Source organism: Dermacentor andersoni, chromosome 2 (assembly GCF_023375885.2).
Source record: "Dermacentor andersoni chromosome 2, qqDerAnde1_hic_scaffold, whole genome shotgun sequence".
Lineage (NCBI taxonomy): Eukaryota > Metazoa > Arthropoda > Arachnida > Ixodida > Ixodidae > Dermacentor > Dermacentor andersoni.
This window is the reverse complement of record NC_092815.1, coordinates 54,759,258-54,771,543: the sequence shown is the minus strand read 5'-3', so window position 1 is coordinate 54,771,543 and position 12,286 is coordinate 54,759,258. Positions and strand designations below refer to the sequence as shown.

Here is a 12,286-nt window from a genome sequence, read left to right as displayed (position 1 = left end):
AAGCGGGTCATGAAGCCGCTGCGATGGCGGCTCGTCCAGCCGGCTGGCAATCTAGGCCTCCCCTGCGCACCGTTATGCCGGCTGCTGCTGCTCTTGCCTGACGAGCAGTCTGGCCGATCAGGTGCGCCGCCGCACAAACCTCGCGGTCTGGTCCTTCTTCCTCCATCTTCTTTTCGACCGTTCGCTCGACCGTTGCGTCGCTACAGTTGGGCGCCGCCGCCTTCTTCTTGCGGACTCACGGCACGATCGGCTCACGACGCGGGCACGTACGGCCCACACGTCTCGGGGCGTTTGCTCTCCGCGGGGAACGGGGTGTGTACACTCGGCCACGTAATTCTCGCATCCCGCCGGAGGGGGTGCCGCTGCGCACTATACGTATACACGTAGCAACGACAGCCAATGCGCGATGCTCGACTCTCGCTTGGTACGCGCGTCGGCCAGGCGTGGATCGAGAGCGTTTCCTGTTAGCTCTTATTATGATGCGTGCTAAGTTTAATGGAGCACTTTTATAAATAGTGGTGATACGAAGGGGGCCACAATAACCGCTTTATTATTCCCTACACGTACAATAGGGAAAGAATATGGGAAAGCGAGAAAAAACTGAAAAAAAGGGCAGAAATGCGGTCAGACCCTTAGAATATATGTAATGCTGCCATAGTGAGCTACGAGACGTTCTCTCCAGCCACAGCCTACTCTTGGGCGGTCTCTACAGGTAGATGCAAGTCTTAGCTGGTCGTAAAGCACCTTCGTTCGGGCTATGGGAGATTTTGATGGTCTGCATACATGCATTATAATGCGGGCGCGCATTGCGGCCGTTAAGTTCAAACTAGAACATGGCTGCAGTGCATAGTTGTCAAAGAAGGATAATTACGAGACGTCAATACAGTTGGAGCAGCGTTGTGAATATATGAATATAGTTAGCCTAAGACGACTAATTAACTTGTACTATACTGTAATTAACATCACCAGCCTAGCCCCTATGAAACGTCACACTGCCCTTAAAGATGTATGAGATCAGGGTACATATCCAACTTGCCAAACAATGCCTGACACGGGTGGTAACATCATTTGGGTCTGCTATCTTCAATCACGAAGTAGTCTAATTTCACTGCATCTACTTTAAGTTCTCATAATTTAACCTCCCGCGCTCTCGTATTTAATCATTATTTGCAACTCACGATCCACCCTTTCCTATAAAAACCGGGCCCGTATAAACAGACTTTCGTTTGTAAGTGCTCTTTGCCATTGCCATACCTGCCAACCTGTGAACTTCAACATTCGTAAAAAATCCCGTAGATAAAAAAAGAAAGGAAAGGGGAGGCGGGAAAATAGGGGGAAATACCAGTACGGGTATTTTTTTTTTCTCCAAGTTTGCTCACATGCCACACAATTTGTGGGGTACACGCGTACTTTATTAACGATGGTTTGCCTTTAGACGTCGCACACAAACAGAAGCAAACTTGGAACAGGATTTTAACACAGCAAGCTGGGCGAGTTGATGACCGAACATAAACCTAGGGGTGGCAACCCGGACGAAGGACAAAATGAAGTAAACGATACAAGCGCAGGTATCGTCCACTTCCTTTTGTCCTTCTTCCGGATCGCGCTGTCCACCCCTAGGAATATTTTGAAATAGGAGCAACTTAGTACTATTTCTTTAGATAAATAATTAACAGTGACTAGCTCCTTACGAGACTTTGCTGCTTTAGGAACTTGTCCGAATAAAGTTTTTCGAAGCAACTACCCCGCCTGCGTATGGTGTCTTGGGCTGGAACAAAAGGGGAGGCGAAAGTAACATTACAATATCAATGCATGTTTTATTATTATTTTGCCGTCCTATTTTTCGACACGTACCTTATGTTTCGTAAAACTTATCGCGGAATTCGTAAAATTATACAACAAGCCCAACTTCGTAAACTTTACGAAACATTCGGTAGAGTTGCGCGGTCGTCCCCCTCCGCTAGTGATATGACCGGCATGAGGATTCGCTGCAATTTTCTCTTCAGAACAATTCTAGCGTAAGAGGCTTCTGAGAATACGGGCCCAGATGCGTCAGCAAGATACCCCAGGTCCCTTGTTGATTGATAAACGCTTTCGACTGCAAACTTGGAGCTTGAAACGACGGTGTAGACTTTCTCGATACGACCAGTGGTTTGGCATAGGTATACAAGTAGTACACTCTCGACAATGTCTGGAAACGTTCACTTTTCTTCCTCTAAGATTACGCAGCAAAGCCCAAAACTCCAGGCTCCAAGAAAAAGCAGCCCGTGAGCTCCTGATAAGAGATTCAGTCACCATCCCCAGGAGAAGTTCTACAGGATAAGACCCAATGTCTTCGGGGCACCCTATAACGACCCATTTTCTCGTGTACGAATGGACGGTAGCTCGTAACTGCGCAAGGGGTCCCCTGTTTCGCAATTCTTCGAGCTCTTTCTTTTTCATTCTTCCTCTCTACCTCTTCTCGCTTTCGAGAGTAAGTGCGACAAGACGAGGATGGACAGCTTCATCATATGCAAACTGCATCTCGGTTATACTAACCGCGCTCACACGGAACATCTCGGTCGTACGGCCGGCCGCTTGATTCCTCTGTTGAGCGACCCGATTAGGTCTACACCGTTGCCCTGAGGCACCGACAACTCAATAAGGCGTCTTTCAGCACGTTGCTCTTTCTATACGACGACTGACATACTGCGGCGGCGTTAAGAGAGTCGCCCCGCTGTTATCAGAAATAATGCGCTCTGCGTTTCCCCCGGGGCGGTCGTTGAGAACGGTTCGCGGTCACGAAGTGCAGCGTGCCTGCCGAGTGCGGCAGGCACGTTGTCGTCGTCTTCGTGTACAGCGACGTGCTCATCATTGGGTACCGGAAAAGGTATCCACTCTGGCACGCGCACTCCTGGGCTGTTCTTTCCGAGCGAGGCGACGTGTATATAGGGCTGCCGGATGTCGGCGTCTATAGTATACAGCCCCGGGATAACGGATCTATGCCACGTTCTACGGGCCCCAGAAGCAGCGCGCGGTGTACACGTACCCATCTCCCTCTTTAACGGAGGGAAATTAGGCGGCCGCTAGCAAGAGCAGGTCCACGCATGAACGCACACCGTGAGAGGCACCGCGCTCACGCGCCGGGTGTCGAGCGCTTTCGAAAGTCCGAGCGACCGTATAGCTGGCACAGCGCTGTGGCGGCGTCAGTGCGCCTATGTGAGTGGACGAACGAGGCGGCCATGACATCGTGGTGAAGCTGCGAATAAGAAACTGGACGACACGCTGAGGACGCGATCCAATCGCGCACCGCCGCAACAGCTGCGTCAAAGCGGTTTGACAGGAACGTGGCTCAGCTAAAGTCAATGAACGGAAACGTTCATTGGTCCAGTCATGTCTGCACTGCACGCTCACTTGACCTCAGATTACGTCGATGCGTCGCTTGTGCGAGGAAAGCGCTCCACAACGCTGGCTCTTAGCATTGGAAAGTTGCTCCGATGGACAGACTACTTGCAGCCGATTCCTTTTTATAGGAGTGTCAAAGTGGAAAGACGTGTGGTTCTGTGTGTGTCAAGTGAGGAAAAACAGTCAGGTGGTATATATATATATATATATATATATATATATATAGGGCGGTTGGACTAAAGATAACCCAAAGTGGACAGACAGATAACTTTCATTTCCCCTTTCTTTATTATTTTCTACATTTCAATTTCAACCACAGCCAATTTCCTCGATGCTTTCCTTGGCCTCATTATCTATTGGCTGTATATGGTCATGATTAACAAAAATCAAGCTTCTCGGCTTCACGAGTCCTCTTTCTCTCGTGTGTGTGCGTGTGCGCGCGCGTGTGTGTGTGCGCGCGCGTGTGTGCGTGTGCGTGTGTGTGTGTGCGCGTGTGTGTGCGTGTGTGCGCGTGTGTGTGCGTGTGTGTGCGTGTGTGCGCGTGTGTGTTATCTTGGCAATGCGACAAATGTTCGTGTTAGCGGCCACGCGTCCTATTGTGGCAGCACCCAGCGTGTAGAACGAAAACGACCTACAGCGCTGACAACGCCAGTATAGAGCCCTCGCTCGCTCTGTTTACGGTCAGAGGCTAAGTCGAGCTGTCGAGGGGGGGCACGGCCGCGACCGCACGCCATTTCAGCGCTTGAGCAACGTGCGCTAGCACGCCGACTCGCGCATACGCCTCGGCGTAGTTAAAAGTAATCGGCAAATGGGCGCTCTGGGCACGCCGGCGCCGCGGCCTCGAGCGGCGTTCCCTTGACGCCGGTGCGTGGCTTCGCGCGCGCGCCCCGACGGGGTCGACTTTGGCGCGCGACCCCGCTGACATCGCCCGCCGGCGGAGCCGCAGCGGCCAGCCGCAACATTCGCGCGCTCTGGAACGTGTGCATTCGGCACTCTGCGCTTAAAAAGACCTCGCGGCCACTTGGAAACGCATTACGTTGCCACACGCGCACTCGCACGGAGACGCCGCCCGCAACAACTTTCACGCGTACGTACAAGCCTTCCAGACTTGAATGTGCTCTTAAACGCTGAAAGAAAGCAAGAAAGAAAGAAAGAAAGAAAGAAAGAAAGAAAGAAAGAAGAAGAAAGAAAGAAAGGAAGAAGTTATAAGACATGGGAAGAGGAATTAAAAGAGAGAGTGAGATCGTGTGCGCTACGGGGAGCGCAAATTTCGGTTCTTGGGCTGGACTCTATGCCACAGTGCATGCAGAGCGCTGGGTGGGTCGCTATGCGGCTAATGCAGCCTAACGCCTGTAATGACGCTCCATCGGCAAGTGAGGTGCGACCGGCAATCGCATGCGCGTTGCGGGCGCGAAGTTTATCTTTATTATTAAATTTTTTTTTCGTTCTGTCGCATTGTCTCGCCGCAGTCGCGCACAGGTCAGCGCTGCCATCTAGACGCGCATTAAGTCCGGCGCTTGCGTGTACACACAGACGCGCGGGCGCAAACACTGCAGAGGCCGGGACATACCGGGGAGACGTCGGCCTGAATGCCTGCATCGCTTACATCGAGCCTTGTGCCGCGCTGTCGACGCAACCTGAATAACTCGTTTCACGTGGCAGCCGTACACAGCGGCGCCGTTCCTCGGACAGGCAGCGTGTACGTGTGCGCACCGCGCTATGGGCGCGCGCGCACGAATAAACGCAGTTGAACGCGCGTCGTTTCGATACGGCGACTCCTTGACACGGCGCCGCCTGCAAGGTCTCTGATGGCAGAAAATTGCAACGTTCCACATTTATCTGCCATCACCTTGACGATCTACGAGAAATATGCGTCTAAATATTTTTCACTTCTGATTACGGCTTTCAACAGCTTCCCAGGACGTTTGAAAACACGAACAGTACACGTTTGTCTTGCAAATTATCCGCCCCTCATCGTCGCTTCGAGCACAGCCTCCGGGGTCTTCAGAGCAGGCGCCGTCCGCATGCGCCACCCTGTCAGGGAGGGAGGGCCATGCTTAGAGACGACGCGCGGCGTGAAGTGAAAACGAGAGGCAGGGACAAAACAATGTGTATATACATGCATACGGAAAGTCTGGCATCTGGCGAACTCGGCCTCACGTGATTTGCGTATATAGCGCAGAGACACGAGGGCTGCTGGGAAGTGGTACGCGCAGTGCGCTTCCTCGTCCGTCATCGCTTCACCGCGTTATGTACTCATCGTGTGGTCGGGGCACAGAGTGGCCCAACCGTCCCCGTTATATGGTCGGCGTGATGGCACAAACGTCCACGCAGCACCGACGACCTCGTTGATTTGTTTCACACTTCAGGCAATTCAGAGTAATCCCCTCGCATACGGGTGCGCTACAAGCGCTAAAAAGCAGCCGCCTCTTGTGCATCGACAGCGGTTCGTGTGCTGCCTCTGATACACGCGACTCACGACTGCGCTACCCCGAGATATCGACATCAGTTTTGGCACGAGAAGTGCTTGTTAGCGCCCTTTAAACGATGCGCCAAATGGCATTTAGGGAGGAACGGCGTGAGTACTCGTTGCTTCCTGAGCGAGGCTTTGCTCCGAAAGCAACAAGTATGTAGAGGCCGGGCTTTGTAACAAATAGACTGGCGCACGCATATGCACGCTTTTCTACGTCAACTCGAGATAAGGTCCGCATTTCCGTCGTAATTGCCGTCGCGAGCCTTTCCTTTTCAGCCGAGAATGCGTTTAAGGAGGCGAGGCAATAGCGGAGGAAGGGGGGGGGGGGGTGCACGTATCGTACAACCAAGTGCTTGTGACGTAACCAGCCAGCGGCTCAATTATCCTGTCCAGCTAGGGCAACCGTTGTTTCGCCGGGGCGGCCGACCAAGGTTGCGGGATGCCCGTGGCGTCAACGCTCTGGCCATTTTGTAAGAGGAAATAAGAAAGGAAAAGAAATAATAACAACAAGGAAAGCGCCTCCATGCTCCCGAAGGCGAATTCAGGGGGCGGTTCGCATGGCCATTATATGCGTACGCGTCGGCCGCAGCGCGCAGGACACTGTGGGCGCTTGCATGGTTCTGGCGTTGTACGTGGCCGCCTTGCGAACGCCTCGCCGGCCGTGCAAAACCGCGAGGACAAAGCCGTGGGCGCCCGCTCCGACGCGCGTGCTGGAAAAGGGACCGTTCCCGCATGCTACAGCCGCCACCCCACTGTTCAAAGATACGGACGAAAGAGTATAGAGGAGTGGGGCGTTTTTTCACATGTCATTTGGCGACGAAACAAAGGTATATACGCCGTCACTGTCAACACAGGAGCGCAAATGCTAGCAGCTAGTGTGCTATCATGCTCAGACGTGAGCTACAGCACGAAAGCGCGTGGAAAAGCGGTCGTGCGTTGTAGCTCACACTGAGCGCGATAGTACGAGCGGCTGAGACAGTCGTTGGAGCGGAAAACTTCGATTAGACAAACCAAACGACGCTTAGTATGACTTCTGGTGCTCTCAATTGAAGATACGATTGTTGTACTAAGACAGCAGCTTCGTCGTCTCAGATTACAGTTGTGACCGTCGTCTGGTGTAGTTTTGCCTAACAGTGGTGTCATGCAGAGAAAACAACATAAATGAACGAACGATTTTGATAGGTTTATTTAACTAAGGCGGCGGTTTGGACAGTTAATCGACCTCGGAACGCATTTCTGGACTAGTTGGTTCATGCTTGCAGTAGGCACATACGACACAAGCTCTATTTCTCTATCTCCTCTAAGGTGTGTTGTTAAACCTGCAAGTCACGGCATTCATGACTTAGAAGCATAGCGAAAATTATTCTCACACAGGTTGCGCACACACAAGGAGATAGTTACGCACACACAAGACGCGTGAGAATCAGTGTTAAGAGGTGCGAAAGGCATTCGAACCCTGGACTCGACTCAAACCATCGCCGCAAATCAGAGCTGCTGCCACCCTCTTGGACCGACTTCTGAACCGAAGAGCTCGCTTCTACTCGTGCGGAGGAATGCGCTCGATCCCATTCCCGCCAGCTGCTGTACGCTACACACGGACAACACAGGCGCTGGGCTGTCGCCGTAGGCGCCCTGCGGCGACAGCAACGCCGTCTCGGGGAGCTGCAGCAAAGAGCCGGGCGACACGCGCGTTCGAAGTAGGCTAGAAGGTCTGAAAGCTCGTCGTTAAGGCTGCCGCCGCGGACGCGTGCGCGCAATCCGCCGTGTGTGTGCGCGGCACCCTGCTCGGGGCCCTGCCGTCCCGCTGTCACCGTTCTTGCTGCTGCTGCTGCTGTTGCTCTTGCGGTTGCGCGCCGCAGTCGCGTGGCGTAATCCGGCGAAGAGATGCGCGCGCGTTTCCGTCGCGCCGCGCGACGACAATTCGGTCAGAGCCGCGTCGCGTCAAGCGCGATGACGGAACCGACGATGGCAGCGCGTCTCGTGGGGGGCTTTTCAGCAGCACGCACGCGAGAGCGGCACACTTTGAGGGCGGTGCGCGCAGCCTACCTGTCTGTCGCGTTTCATGCATGTACCTGCTGGAAGCGCTGCCTAAGTGCAAGCGGAGCCTCCATCCGGCGCGACCGACCCTTTGAATGCGCAGGGAGAATTTATGCCGTTTTGCAAGGGTACGCGTGTGTATAGGCAGAAGCCACGCGGGAGCTAATCGCCGCTTTCGCTGCCGCGCGACGCGTCCGCTGGACAATTCGCGCAATGGAAGCGACTTCACAAGGAGGGGCGAGGCCGGTTACGAAGCCTTACAGTCACGCGGCGAAAGAGGGCCATGGCTTGTTACGCTCTGTGTTTCCACACAAAAGCAACCCCTAGCAGAAATCGCGCAGCGAAGAGAGCTCTACTTGAGAAGGCTTCAGACGTTGCTTAAGGCAGACAGCGAGGGAGTGCGTCTTCTTACCTTGACACCCCGCGAAAGAAGCGAGGGCGAGGTCACCGACTTCGCACGTGTCTCCAGAAGGCGGAGATCGAATAAAGGCGCGTAGATATCACCGAGTTATTATTTATACCGGAGGGTTCAACCTGTCTTGGCAGCTATCGTACTGTTTTACAGCGAAATCAACGAACGAGCTAGAAACAGGATTTGCTCCGTCCGCTCATTCCGTTATGTGCTGCGGCGTATGTTCTTGCGCGTTATTCGCGCATCCTTTATCGCTCATGCTACGGATATCACAAAGGAACAACATTTTGCTGCAACGGCACTTAAATCGTCATTCCGCCGTTGTTGTCTCTGCCATAGAGTCAAGATCATGTCGTCGTCGTTTTCATGGTTGTGCCGTTGTCGCGTCGTAATCCTTGCGAACAGTACCGGAAGCGTACGCAGTTTTATACGAAATTAGGGGGAGAGGGTGGGTGCAGTAAGCATTACAGTAACTGCCTGTCTCAGTAGATGAGTTCAGGACCATAGTCCTGAACTTTCTCTCTTTCTCTCTCTGATTTGTATCATCTCTAGCGTCAAATTACCAAATACAGGTACACTTGTAACTATCAACCCACTGCCCCCTTCCACCAATGTGGCCTCCATCATCATAAGCCCCGAAATCTAACATAGAAAATTGAATTGTAATACAAACTGACGACTTCTGTCTCAAGATGGTGTGACGCAGGAACGGAAGCTACAGCTGGCGCCTGCGAATTAGAAGCGCGACCATGTGAATGCGTGCTTAACTTCCCGCGCGATTGTTGCTCTATGCGTAAGAGCGCCGATTGTGCAGTCTCAAGCGACGTATCATGACCCTTAACTCCAGTGCCACATTATTCTGAAGCAAAGCACGGTGAGCGGACTCAGCCGACGCAAAAGCCACGAGCGCAACAATGACAACGCAGCTTATGCGATACGGTTCAGCCTTGTGTGCTGCTGAGCAAGTATGTTTTGCTAGTCTTGCGCTTGGCTTCAAAGAAGGCAAAGGTTGAAACCATCGTCTGTCTTTTCCTTTTGACTAGTTTGGCTCAAGACGCATTAAAATGCCGCTCCTCACTCGCGAATCCCAATTGCGCAGAAAATACAGCTGCTTTCCCGTAACATACACGTGGCCCCTCGAAGACGAATGATGTCCCCGAGAAGTACACAGAGGGAGCTGCACCCGCGTCTGCAGGCAATGCGTCACTCCGCGCGCGCCGCAGCCCAACAACTTTCCTCTGTGGTGTAGTGAGCGACCGCCGCACGGTTTGAGCAACAAAATAGCTGGCTCCAGTTTCTCCAACTTCTGCTCTTTTTTTGTTCGGTACGCAACGTCCCCGCTCTTATCGCGTTCGGTACTTGCCCGGCTGCAGGCGTTCTTCGGTGCGCCCAATCCAGCTCTTTCTTTCTTTCATCTGTCTTCTCGACCTCGTTGATCCTTGTTACAGCCGTCTGCGCCGCGGGGCTTAGACCCGCGTGAGACACCGCTGGTTTGCCGGTCCCGTTCCAATCGTCGCGTTCAGAATGTGTGCCGCCACCAGGGAGATTAATTAGTTGTAAAAGGTAAACGAAGGCGAAATGAGGTCGCGCTCGTTATCGCCATGGATGGCGTTCGCCCCTCGCGAAGCGAAAGTAGCGCGGCTGTGGAGCCCTTTCGCTGGCGCCGTACACACACGTTGTACCTGCATACGCGGGCGCTCGATATAAGGGCGACTCGCGCCTGGCACTTTCTCCCATGGTCTGGTGCGTAGACAGTCCATGTCGGCGCCTCATTCTTTCGGTTTCGCGATCGTTCCATTCACGTGCGCTTTGGGGAACATCTCAGTTCCCCTCAATAATTGTTGTCGCCTGGATATAAAAGTCAATTATCTAGCTCCCGACCGTGCTATACGTGTTCTGTGTAAACGAGGACATGGACAACGTGATGCACCTGCAGGTTACGTGAACGTGATTTCACTTGCAATCACGTGCAGGCACAATAAGTACACGTGCGCGCATGCGCGAGCGTGTGTGTGTGTGTTTTCCCATTTACCCTGTAATCACCCGTCGGTACACCTTCAAGATCACCTTTACAGCGACATTTTTCTAGGAGAGAAATATAAATGGATGATAGGAATCGCTAAATTATACCAGCCTAGCATTTTGGTACCTACAACGTAGAGACCGCTGTCTCTTCTTGAGAGCCCGATAATGATAACAAAAATAATAATAATAATAAATAAACTTCTCAGGTTATCTGTCACGCCTCTTTTTGCAGCCCGAGACCACGAGCAAGCTTGTATTTCGCACTCCTGTACAACGTACACCGCGCAAGTTCGCGTATAACAACATCGCGCCTCCTCCCCCTACAAAGACTATAGACACAGAACAAACATGAGCGTCTCTTTAGATACAGGCACGGATCGGCCTCCAGCAGAGCGCAAGGTGACTCGCTCCATTCAACTACTCATGCGTGCAATCCTGTACACACACTGCAGCCTCAGCTGCAGAATGAAGACCTTTAGAGATGCGTCGAGGAGTGGCAGGGCACACGCGCGATTTCACTGCCCTGCTGCAGTCCGGTGTATACGAAGACACAGTTGACGGGCGGTTGGCGCTCTCTTCAAAGGGAACGTGGCCGACTCTTTCGCGAAGCAGGTCACTCGTGAGCCAGGCGTGGCGCAGGCCGCACAGTAACTTGGCACGTGATCGTGCACGCTGCCTATAGCGGATTCTGATTCTGCACAAACCATGCAGGAAAACATCATCATCGACTGTGCACGAACTCCAATTCTCCCAGCGCGACATCTTCAGCTGTCATTTTGTCTTTCTTTTCTTTTTCCTTTCGTCGCTCTCTCTCTCTCTCTATTCCTCCTTGGGACAGATATTTCTACTCTATTCAAGTTGACCGTTCGTGTGCAAAACGACAATGGGTGACGAGAATCCTTTCAGGCTTTCAACATTTGTCTGTTTCAGTCCTTTTCGTTTATTTTTTCCTGTGCTTCGCTCCTGCTCGATATAATTGTGTTGGTGGATCGTCGATGACAGTGTAGTATGGCGCCGAGCCCTTCCAAGACACGGAGAAGACGGACGCGGAATTTCGGCAATGCAACTTCAAACGTGCATAGCTTGGGTCACGACTTTTACGCAACTCTGAGCATCGATCGTGACCACAGCTACGACCAGCGTAACACGGCCGTGCCGTTGCCCGACGCTGTCGGCCGTCTAGAATGCAACAGCGGCGCGGTATAAAGACGCTTACCCCTATTCGCGCATTTTTGATGGGGCGGTGGTTTCCGCAGTGGTGGAGGGCTCCATAAGGACGACTAAGTGATGTGGCCTGCTTCGGAGTGGCTTTTCCTTTGAGGGCGAGAAGCCGGCACAAGCAACGGGCAACGTGAAGGCACGTGAATGCGCTGATGCAGAACGCGTACACTGCGTCGAGACGGCCTTCAAAACAACGCCCCACAAGGGCGGCACATGGCACGCACAAGTTGCGAGCGTATCTTTGGCGGTGTGGGGCAGCGCCGTGTAGCCCATTCGCCTGCACGGGAATTCCTCGGAATGCGTTCAGGACGGCAGCGTTATGACGGGGTGCCTCACACGGCGGTGGCACGCAACAGAAACCCGTCAGCAACTCCGAGAGAGGCGGCTGGACCATGTGTTTACGGGGTGGGGCTCCGTCTATAGCTGTCTGCCTATTCGCACGGGCATGTACGCGTTGTCACTCGGCGTCGTGAAGGAGCTCGCCGAGAACGAAAGCGGCGAAACGGGTTCGGCCCTCCGAATCGCGTCCTGCGGCCGCTGCAGTGTATAACGGGTCGGCATGCGTCGGAGCTTGAGCGAAGGCGCATGGCGTCGGCAGGCGAGAAATGCCAAGAGAAATCCGTAGCCACGGTCGGGACGGACTTTCGCGATGAGGCCCGTCGTGCAGTACGCCCTTTTTGACTGGAGCAGCTTTAGAGCAGAGAGAGAGAGCAACGCCCGGGCGTCCCGCTTGC

The 12,286-nt window shown here is 53.3% G+C and overlaps 1 protein-coding gene across 1 annotated transcript in view; it reads left to right on the top strand.

Annotated features, from left to right (window-relative positions):
- The window catches only part of RhoGEF64C (Rho guanine nucleotide exchange factor at 64C), a 156,430-nt gene that overhangs the window by 95,154 nt on the left and 48,990 nt on the right, over window positions 1–12,286 (top strand). The window lies entirely within an intron of this gene.